Source organism: Nicotiana attenuata, unplaced genomic scaffold, assembly GCF_001879085.1.
Source record: "Nicotiana attenuata strain UT unplaced genomic scaffold, NIATTr2, whole genome shotgun sequence".
NCBI lineage: Eukaryota > Viridiplantae > Streptophyta > Magnoliopsida > Solanales > Solanaceae > Nicotiana > Nicotiana attenuata.
Window position 1 is genome coordinate 208,770 of NW_017671423.1, and position 11,107 is coordinate 219,876.

The following is an 11,107-nucleotide window of genomic DNA, read 5'->3' on the forward strand; positions in this document are numbered from 1 at the left end:
TTTGGGCATGCCTTCGTTTAGGTCTGTGAAATCTACACCACAATCCGCCAACTTTACATTTTTCTTACTTTACCATGACTACATTGGTGACCCACTAGGGATATTTTGACTCTCGGACGGAGCCATTTGCGAGCAACTTATCGACTTCTTAGCTCGATGGACTTCGTTGGATTGCGATGTTGAACTTCTTTATTCGTTTGCCGCACTGGCGGGTAGAGGGGGTCAACATCCAGGTTTATGCGTGGCGATATACTTTCGGGATACCTGGCATATCTTCATGGGAGAAGGAAAACAGATCGACATTGTCAGTTAAGAATTTACGAAACTTACCTGGTTCCGAGAGGTTGTGCCCGATATAAGCCTTTTTGGTGTTGTTATTGCCGTTTAGTAGGATGGGATCGAGATCCTCTATTGTCGACTCGGATGCTTCCACGATGTCGGGGTCCTTGATAATGTCTGTCCATACGTCAAGTTTGGTTCCCGACATCGCTGATTGCTATGCTTCCGCACTTGCCCCTTTTAGTTGTTGGGTGTGGGCGCAATCCTGGGCGATGCGATAGCATTCTGTGCGGTGCGTTGTTCGCCTCGGATGCTGAATACCCCCCATGGAGTAGGAAACTTGATTACTTGATAGAGACTGGACGGGACTGCTCGCATGGCGTGTATCTACGGGCGCCTTGTGATAGCGTTGTAGGCTGTATCTTGGTCCGTGACGTGAAACGTCGTTTCCAGGGTGACTCCTCCGGCTAGGACGGGTAGCACTATCTCTCCAGAAGTCCGCTCGGCTGCATTATTAAAACCTGTTAGTGTTATGCAACACGGTATTATTTTTTCTTCGAGTCTCATCTGTACGAGGACTCGAGGATGGATAATACACGTGCCGCTCCCGCCACCTACCATTATTCTTTTTACATCAGTATTTGCAATACGTAAAGTGATAACAAAAACATCGTAGTGAGGGAAAGACAAACCGTCGGTATCTCACTTATCGAAGACGATACTATCTTCGAGGTCATCATACCGTTCATGAGTGATCGATCGTTTGAGTTTATGTGTGGTGGTGAACTTTACATGATTGATTGTTGTGTCATCGCCCCCGTCGATGATCATCTGTATAGTGTGAGCGGGAGAAGGTGGTTTTGGAGGTCCCTGGGGTTGTTCGCATCCGCGGGCAAAGTTAGCCCGTCCTCGATCGCTCAGCAATTCTTTCAGGTGTCCCTGATTTAGCATTCTCACTACCTCCTGCCGCAGTCCTATGCAATCTTCGGTTTTGTGACCCCTTTCCTGGTGGAATTCCCAGAGGGCGTTCGACTCTTGAGAGCTTGGGTCGGACTTCATCTTTTGCGGCCATTGTACCGAGTTTCTCTAGTGCGTACACTATTTCTGATGGAGAGACACAAAAATTGTGAGCAGATAGGAGCAGAGGCATACCTTTCTCATGTCTATGTGGCGCTGCATGTCGAGAAGGAGCATCTGGTGCTGCGAGGAGGCGGGATAGATGTCCTGACGTAGGGTAATGCCTTTCTCAGCCGAGACAGGGCCCGGACTGATCTCTTCGACCGTCGTTGCGACGGTCTTTCCTTGCTTCAGTTTGAACTGACGTCAACTGTTGGATCGGACCGTTGAGGTCGTCCTTGTCGGCTCTTACCTCGGCGCAGTAGGCGTTATGGATTTCTTCCCAAGTGGTTGGAGAGTATTTCATGAGCCTGCTTAATAATTTTCTGGTCGCTCTCGACCCGTTCCTGTTTAGTCCGTTCTGGAAGGCTGCTACCGCCATTCCCTCTAACATATTTGGCAAGCTCATTCTCACCCTGTTGAACCAAGCTAAGAAGTCCCTGGGTCCCACACCGTGCATCTGACTAACGGCAAATATGTCGTTTACTCTGGCTTCTGCCTTTTTGGCTCCTGCATGGGCGGTGACAAACTTGTCTGCCATTTCTTCGAACGTTGCTATCGAACGTGCCGGTAGTTGGGAGTACCAGGTCAGGGCTCCCCCTGTTAGGGTTTCGCCGAACTTTTTCAGTAGCACCGATGGTAATTTACGACTGTGACGTAGTGGATGATATGATCTTCTGAATCGGTAGTACCGTCATATGTCTTCAGGTATGGTGGTATTTTGAAGGTCTTTGGAATGGCGTAGGGGGCTGCTTCTTCATTGTATGGTTGCTCGATGAATCGACCAATGTCCCGTTTTGGCAACAACTTTGGGGCGCCTGGTATTTTGTCAACCCTCTCTTGGTGTTCCTTCATCTGGTCACAGAGCTCCTTATTCTCATTTTCCATCTCCTCCATTTTCTTTAAAACGCTGCGAGCGCATCATTACCTGCGTCAACAACAATATGAGTGTTACCTGTACGAGGGACATCTCGCTCATCAGTGATCGTCATGACATCTCCATGTGCAATATCTCTGTTATCCTTTTGGGCGGGTTTATCAAGTATGTTGTTCAGAGTACTTGTTAGCCATTCTTCCAGTAGTCTTCTCACTGCCGGTGGTGCCTCTCCTATTGTAGATGTGGAGGCTTCCTTCTCGCGTGAAACAGTTATGCTTTCGTGCGGGGGAGGTGAAACGTCTCCCCTGGGTGTGGTGTTTGGTGTCCCGTTTTCGTTATCTTCCCTGCTGTCTTCGTTGATTGTGTTCAGGATGTTGGTTATGACACCTACTATTGCTTTTAACCTTTCATCTCCTTTCCCTGCCATTGTTAGTTTGTGCAAAGATAGGAAGAGGTGACTATCCCTTTCTATGATCTAGATGAAACTAAAATCTAAACTGAAGAAATCCCCACAGACGGCGCCAAATTGTTTGACCAAAAGATGTCAAAACCTTTTCGATTAAAACAACTAATAATAATGATGAGGTCAATCTTAGTCAAGCACAATAAAACCTAGATCAAATGATGGAATGAATAAGCAAGATGAACGATATAACAAGTCTATTCAAATCGAATAAATGCTCATAAATGTGAAGACTTGAATGCACAATAGAACAATCACAGATGCAAGCGGTGTAAGGGAGAATAAGTGTGAGATGATTGGGGAATCTTAGGATCTTCTCTGATAAACAAGATTGCTTTTGCATTCAATCTCAGATGATTCTTTTACAAAGTGTTCTTTTGTCTTTTTTTTCCGTCCCCCTTCTTCTTTACTTACCCTTTTTATTTATAAGGGACAATCTCCCCAAAACCCTAAAAAGTACAACATAGGAAATATTCAAAAAGCATATTCTTACTGTCTCCCACCAAATTTATACTGTCGTGGACGTTATGCATCGACTGACCGCCCTCAGTCGTACCTTTCACCACGACGACCATCAGACGGTGCATCATAATAACCTCATTCCTCATCCTACTCGGTAACGGTTGTGGTTGTCAAATTTGGACCCATACAATAAATAGGCCTTGTAAATATTTGTTTAATTGATATAATTGAAGAAGAAATAAGCTCCTTCTTTTTATCTCTCTTTCTTGTTCAGATTTTGATATATTGTTTTTATTTTATAACACGTTATCAGCATGATACTCTCTCTTGAGCACTTTAAAATGATTTAAACATGTGGAGAAAGGTAAATCAAAGAGTAGCCAGAAGAGTGTTATTCCTTAGCATACTGTAAGGCAACTAAAGATCTTTCTCGTAATCTTTGTCATTCATCATTTGCTTCTTCTTCTACTAATATTTCCTTGTCTTAATTATATTTGTTAAACTGATCATACATGTAAAATGAAAAATATAGGCATAAAGTTTTCACACTTGCAATATCTAAGTCTTTCCAGACCTCCCATTTACATAAGTACAACAACAACAACAACAACCCAGTAAAATCCCACAAAGTGGGGTCTGGGGAGGGTAATGTGTACGCAGACCTTACCCCTATCCCGATAGGGCAGAGAGGCTATTTCTGATAGACCCTCGGCTCAGAAAGACGGAAATAAAAAACAAGAAAAGACAATTCATTAGTAACTCCAGTAGAAACCGTAATAGTAACAGAAGCATAACAACCAAAAGATAAATGACATGCAATAATAGTAACCAGTATCTAAGGCCCGGGGCTAAGATAAATAGCAAGGATGGTGTGGACTCAACATAAACCGCAAGCCATCTAAGATCAACCCTAATCCAACCCCGCCTCACCCCGGGTATGAAGTAAGGAAAGCTCTACTACCCCCTAACCTACAACCCTAATGCTTGACCTTCAGACCTTCCTATCAAGGGCCATATCCTCGGAAATCTGCAGTCGTACCATGTCCTGCCTGATCACCTCTCCCCAATACTTCTTAGGCCGCCCTCTACCTCTTCTCGTACCCACCACGGCCAAACGCTCATACCTCCTTACCGGAGCATCAAGGCTTATCCTCCGCACATGCCCGAACCATCTGAGCCTCGCTTCCCGCATCTTGTCATCCACAGGGGCCATGCCCACCTTCTTCCGAATATCTTCATTCCTAATCTTGTCTATCCTAGTGTGCCCGCACATCCACCTCAGCATCCTCATCTCCACTATCTTCATCCTCTGGATATGGGAGTTCTTAACCGGCCAACACTCTGCCCCATACAACATGGCCGGTCTAACCACAGCTCTATAAAACTTGCCTTTAAGTATCGGTGGCACTTTCTTGTCACACAAGACTTCAGATGCAAGCCTCCATTTCATCCAGCCCGCCCTTATACGGTGAGTGACGTCTTCGTCAATCTCTGCGTCCCCCTGAATCATCGACCCAAGGTACTTGAAGCTATCTCTCTTGGGGATGACCTGTGATCCAAGCCTCACATCCCTGCCTACTTCCCTCGGCTCAGCACTAAACTTGCACTCCAGGTACTCTGTCTTAGACCTGCTCAATTTGAAACCCTTAGACTCGAGGGTCTATATCCAAACCTCCAACCTCTCATTAACATCGACCCTTGTCTCATCAATTAGGACTATGTCATCAGCAAATAACATACACCATGGCACATCCCCTTGAATATTGCGTGTCAGTGCATCCATCACCAAGGAAAATAAGAACGGGCTAAACGCAGAGCCTTGGTGTAATCCCAAAACAACTGGGAAATGCTCCGAGTCGCCTCCCACAATCCTAACCTTAGTCTTAGCTCCATCATACATGTCCTTGATCGCTCTTATGTAGGCTACCGGCACGCCCTTTGCCTCAAGACATCTCCAGAGCACCTCCCTAGGGACCTTGTCATACACTTTCTCCAAGTCAATAAATACCCTGTGCAGATCCTTCTTCTTATCCCTATACTGTTCCACCAACCTCCTAATAAGGTGGATAGCTTCCGTAGTGGAGCGACCTGGCATGAACCCAAACTAATTATCGGATATAAACGTCGTCTTCCTCACCCTCACCTCCACCACCCTCTCCCATACTTTCATGGTATGGCTTAGTAACTTGATACCCCTATAATTGTTACAACACTGGATATCACCTTTGTTCTTGTATAACGGTACCACTGTACTCGACCTCCACTCCTCCGGCATCCTCTTCGTCCTAAAAATTACATTGAAAAACCCAGTCAGCCACTCCAATCCTGCTCTACCCACACACTTCCAAAACTCAACTGGAATTTCGTCTGGCCCGGTCGCTCTACTCCTACTCATCTTACGCAAAGCCCCCACGACCTCCTCCACCTTAATGCGCCTGCAATACCTAAAATCTCGGAGACTCTCCGAGTGCCCCAAATCCCCTAGCACTATATCCCGGTCCCCCTCCTCGTTTAGAAGACCATAGAAGTACGTCTGCCATCTCTGCTTAATTTGGGACTCTCGCATCAATACTCTACCATCCTCGTCTTTGATGCACCTTACTTGGTCCAGATCCTGGGCCTTCCTCTCCCTCGATTTAGCCAGCCGAAACAACTTCCTGTCCCCGCCTTTCTCCCCCAATTCCTCGTATAGACGACCAAATGTTGCATTCTTAGCCTCCGTGACCGCCAGCTTTGCCTCCTTCCTCGCCACCTTGTACCTCTCCCTATTCGCTCTCCTTTCCTCCTCGCTTGTGCTCCCTACCAACTTCGCGTACGCTACCTTCTTCGCCTCCACTTTACCTTGGACTACATCATTCCACCACCAGTCGCCTTGATGCCTGCCAGAAAAACCCTTCGATATCCTTAGCACCTCTCTCGCCGCCTCCCTCACGTAGTTCGCCGTCGTTAACCACATAGTGCTCGCGTCTCCACTACTCCTCCAAGCTCCCATAGCGGATAACCTCCCCTCCTACTCCTGGGCTTTATCCTTGGTTTAAGCTCCCCATCTAATCCTTGGTCGGCCACGAGCATACCTCTTCTTTCTCTTCATCATAATGCCGATGTCCATCACTAAGAGCCTATGCTGAGTCGCGAGGGTCTCTCCCGGGATAACCTTGCAATCCTTGCACAACCCTCTATCACACCTTCTGAGAAGAAGGTAATCTATCTGAGTCTTCACCGCCGAACTTTGGAAAGTAACCAGATGCTCCTCCCTCTTTGGAAAAGTCGAGCTCGTAATCACCATCTCGAAAGCCTTAGCGAAATCTAACAGCGAAGTACCTCCTCCGTTCCTATCCCCAAGGCCAAAGCCACCATGCACCTCACCATAACTACCAGCAGCCGACCTAATATAGCTATTAAAATCCCCTCCAATAAATAACCTTTCAGTAGGTGGAATACTACGCACAATCTCGTCCAAACCCTCCCAAAAGCGCCTCTTAACCTCCTCATCCAAGCCCGCTTGCGGTGCGTAAGCGCTAACGACATTGAGGGTGCACTCACCAATCACCAACTTAATAAACATTAGCCTATCATTCACTCGCCTAACCTTAACCACAGACTCACTAAGATCCCTATCCACCAAGATACCCACTCCATTCTTACCCCTCACGACTCCAGAGTACCACAACTTATACCCGTCCACATTCCTCGCCTTCGACCCTGCCCACCTAGTCTCCTGGACACAAGCTATATTAACCTTCCTCTTCTGGAGAATCTTCGCCAACTCAATAGACTTACCCGTCAGCGTGCCTAGGTTCCACGACCCGATCCTCAATCTACAAGCTCCCTCTTTCCCCTTACCCTCATTGCCTCTCGTCCCATCCACTGACCCCCTCCCCCCCCTCTTCTCGCCCCCGACACCCCTCGAGGATATGACCTTACTCTACCATCCCAGACCACATCCACTATACCTACGACAAACTCCGGAAAACACTAACACAGACCCAAACTAGAAAATAACAGGTAGCAACTACAAGTACTCTAATAATATGCTCAAAGTGATGCTAACTAAATAGCCACATTTAACTAACATAAAGAAAGCGACAAGAAAGCGGGAGGTACCAACTCCCGATGGAAAGAACCTGGAAATATGACTTGATGCACCCGAGGTCACAGAAATCCGTCGTGCATCCTTCCAACTCCCGCCAACCTTTGCACACACTAGCCGGTGATGCTCCGCTCTACCCGCCCGTACGCCTCGCGCTCGCCTGGGCAGCCGCAACTAGTTCTCTGAAAAATCACACACAACCACCACGAAACCAATATGGAGGGGGGCTGTTAACCTGTCGCAGGGGTGGACCTGGACAGAGTCAAAAAGGGAGGGACAACAAGGGGGGTTGCCGACCAGAGGTCGCCGGCGGGGCTGCTAGGGTTTCAGAACTGAAATTTGGGCTCAAGAATGGTTGGGGAAAACGATCAGCAGGGAAAGAGAGACAGATTTATGGGGATAAGAGAGAAGAAGGGGAGTGAGGAGAAGAGAAGAAAGACAGAGGAGAGGCGATTGGAGGTCGCCGGCCAGAAATTCCGGCGTTGAAACAGAGAAAAGAGAGAGAAGGGGTGGAGAAAAGAGAGAAAAGGGGTGGAGAAGAGAGAGAAGGGGGGAGGAGAGAGGAAGGAGGGAGGAGAGCGGGAGAGAGAGAGAGGGTGACTTACCTGAGGTTGTCGGCGCCGGAAAATCAGAAGGTAGAAGAGAGAGAACTAGCGGGGAGAGAGAAATTTGAAGAGAGAGAAAGAGCCATTTCAAAATTTTCCCCATTTACATTAGTAGCACCTCAGAATTGTACACTAGAACTTCAACACTCTATTGCATTGTAAAACTCATCACTTCAAGGATTTTGTTAATATAGAACTTAGAAGGACAAGTTAACCGATAAGAGTTAAGTCCAATTACCAAGCATTCTATCACGTTTAGTTGACGTAACACAGTGTGATGATTAGTGTTTAATGAAATTCATTTTGTGAATTGTTTAAATTTCACAATTAGAGATTTTCTTCAACTATTCTAATATTTTAGTCAAGATAAATTACTTGGCTTCTTGGTTTGAATGCACCATGAGGGTAAGACATCATGTTTGAGTCCTGGTGCACCATAATGATAAGAGTTGAGCTCCAGTCTCAACATATCATAGACTAACATGCCTTTATATGAGTAAGACATTAGGTTTGTATCCTAATGTACCATATTGATGATATAATGATGACTAAAGAAAAATAATGTATTTTTCATGAAAAAGCATGAAACCTGTCCCACTTGATTTGCGCCATTCTTGAAGTAAATGTGATAGCGGTGCATAATAAGTCTAAATGAAGACAAGTGGTTGACCAATGAACGTGGACGTGCCAAAGACCAAAAAAATAATAGCCATCATTATGGTAATTAAAAAAGGAGAACAATAAGGGTTCTTAAAATAATCCTTCAAAAGTGAAGAAAATATGTATCAATGTAGTCTGTAAAAACGAGGCACGTTTAGATGATTATGGTCCATTCCTTGAAAATGTGACTTGTGATAAGCATTGTAAATGCAGACTCACTCCTGAAAGTGAATGTGAAAATATATATGTGATACAAATTATGCATAAAAATGTGTTTACGCATGGTTGAATAAATACTACAACTCACCTCTAAGGGAGGTTTGAGAGAAAGAAAGATAACGAATATTACTGTGTGGTTACATAAACATGTCATTTATTGTGTACATGTGCTACGCCAAAATAATTTGTCATGCCTTATGAAAAGTTATTAAAGGCAAAATTAAAGCAAGAAATAATTTTGCTTATGATGATTTTGACCATGTTGTGATATAATTTTCTCCGTGAAGAGACATTCAGCATATGAATGGTGTGACAAAAGATTTTGTAGTACAAAATCAATTAAGAGCTCCAAAAAAAACTACTTTTTTACTAGCCCGATGAATGAATTAATTCATGACATTGATATTGTAGTAAGTCTCAAAATAAACTTTTTGAGTTTCAAATATATTAGCCAAAGTGGTTGGCATATTGAGACTGTAAATGAAAGGAAGATTGAATATCTTCATATTACTATAATCATACAGGGTAAATAAGAAAGGTTACCCGACTTTCCTTCCATTTGTACTACACAAATATAAGTATAATGATGGAATGACATGCCACAAGTAAACTAGAGGTTTGATAAAACAAATATTAGTTGGCATGACCGGTTGTCCATCCCAGTTCAATTATGATGCGAAAAAAAATTGATTGAAAATTCACATTGGCATATATTGAAGAAATAGAAGATTCTTCAAGAATTATCGTATGCTGCTTATTCTCATGATATACTATCTAAGGTTGGGACTGAATCCCTTGATTTCTGGAACGAATAAAAGGTGATATATATGGGCCCAGTCACCTACATGTGGACCAATTACATATTATATGATTTTAATAAATGCATCTACGGTCACATGTGCGTTTGTTATCCACTTGCAATTTGGCTTTTGCAAGGTTGCTTGCTAAAACTATTAAAGCACAGTTCTAAATTTAAAATTATGATGATTTATTTTGATAATGTTGGTTTAAAGACAAGTTGGTTTAGCAGAAATTGTATGCCTCCAATTATAGCTAAACCATGGCTATGAGAACAAACTCTCAAAAATAAATTTGTATGAGATGTATTATTTAATATATAGCAGCACTTGTACGCATCTAGCCAACAACTTATGATAAATTCTCCCTATCACAATTGGTTCAGGGTCAGGAACCAAATAATTCTCATCTAAAAATTTGTGTGTGTAATAAATATTTCAATTGCTCCACCATAACGTCCAACGATGGATTCCCAAAGAAGGTTGCAGATATATGTTCGTGATCCCAACATTAGGGGTGGGAGGGGGGGATGGACAGCCGGAATGCTATACATGAAATAAATTATCTAGATCCTTGTACAAGAAAATATGAATTTGAAGTTCAAGAAATAATTCATTTGCAAAACGTTGCCAGACATATTTGCTGACTCATAGCTAAATATCATTCGAGTTGCAAATGCTCCAAATAGAATTAAAGTTATGGGTGTTCATGGTTCGGTTTGGATCGATTTTCCCCTAAAAAGAAACCAAATCAAGTAAGTTGGTTTTTCAAATATTAGAACCAAAAAAAACCAATTAAGTCGGTTTTTTCTCGATTCGGTTTATGTTGGGTTTTATTGGTTTTTTGATTATTTCGGTTATTTGTCGCTTTTTTCTTAAATATAAGACATACACTACCAAACACATATTCCGGCGACCACATTTTTAAGGTAACACTATCAAATCAATTGCCCTTTGAGAAATCTATTATTTACTAAAATATATTGATGATAATTGAATCAAATAGTGATGAATAATTTAAGGACTCAATTAAAAATATATTTTTTTAAACATGAAATGGATTCTTACACTAACAAAAGAAAACTACCAATCAAACTAGAATATAAAGGTAAAATACTATACAAAAAGTGCAAACGATTAACATTCACCATAAAATTTTTGAAACTTTGTATAAAGTTATACATATATATAGGTGTAATAATAAATTTGAAATAGCTACTCCTATAGTCGGTTTGGTTCGGTATTTTTCGGTTATTTTTTGTTAAAACCAAACCCAAACCAAATTTGATCGGTTTTTAAAATTCAAAACCAAACCAAACCAAAACAAAAAGTATCGGTTTTTTTGGTTGGTTTGGTTTGGTTCCGGTTTGGTTCGATTTTTCGGGTTTTTATGAACACCCCTAATTAAAGTCCTTGAAGGATACGGTCTATGGAATGCTTGAAACGTGATAGACTAATCGGTTCTAAAGATTAAACTCCTTAAAAAAATGAAAGGAGAGGAGCAAATGACAAGATGGCATAATAATGAGGCAAGTGCTT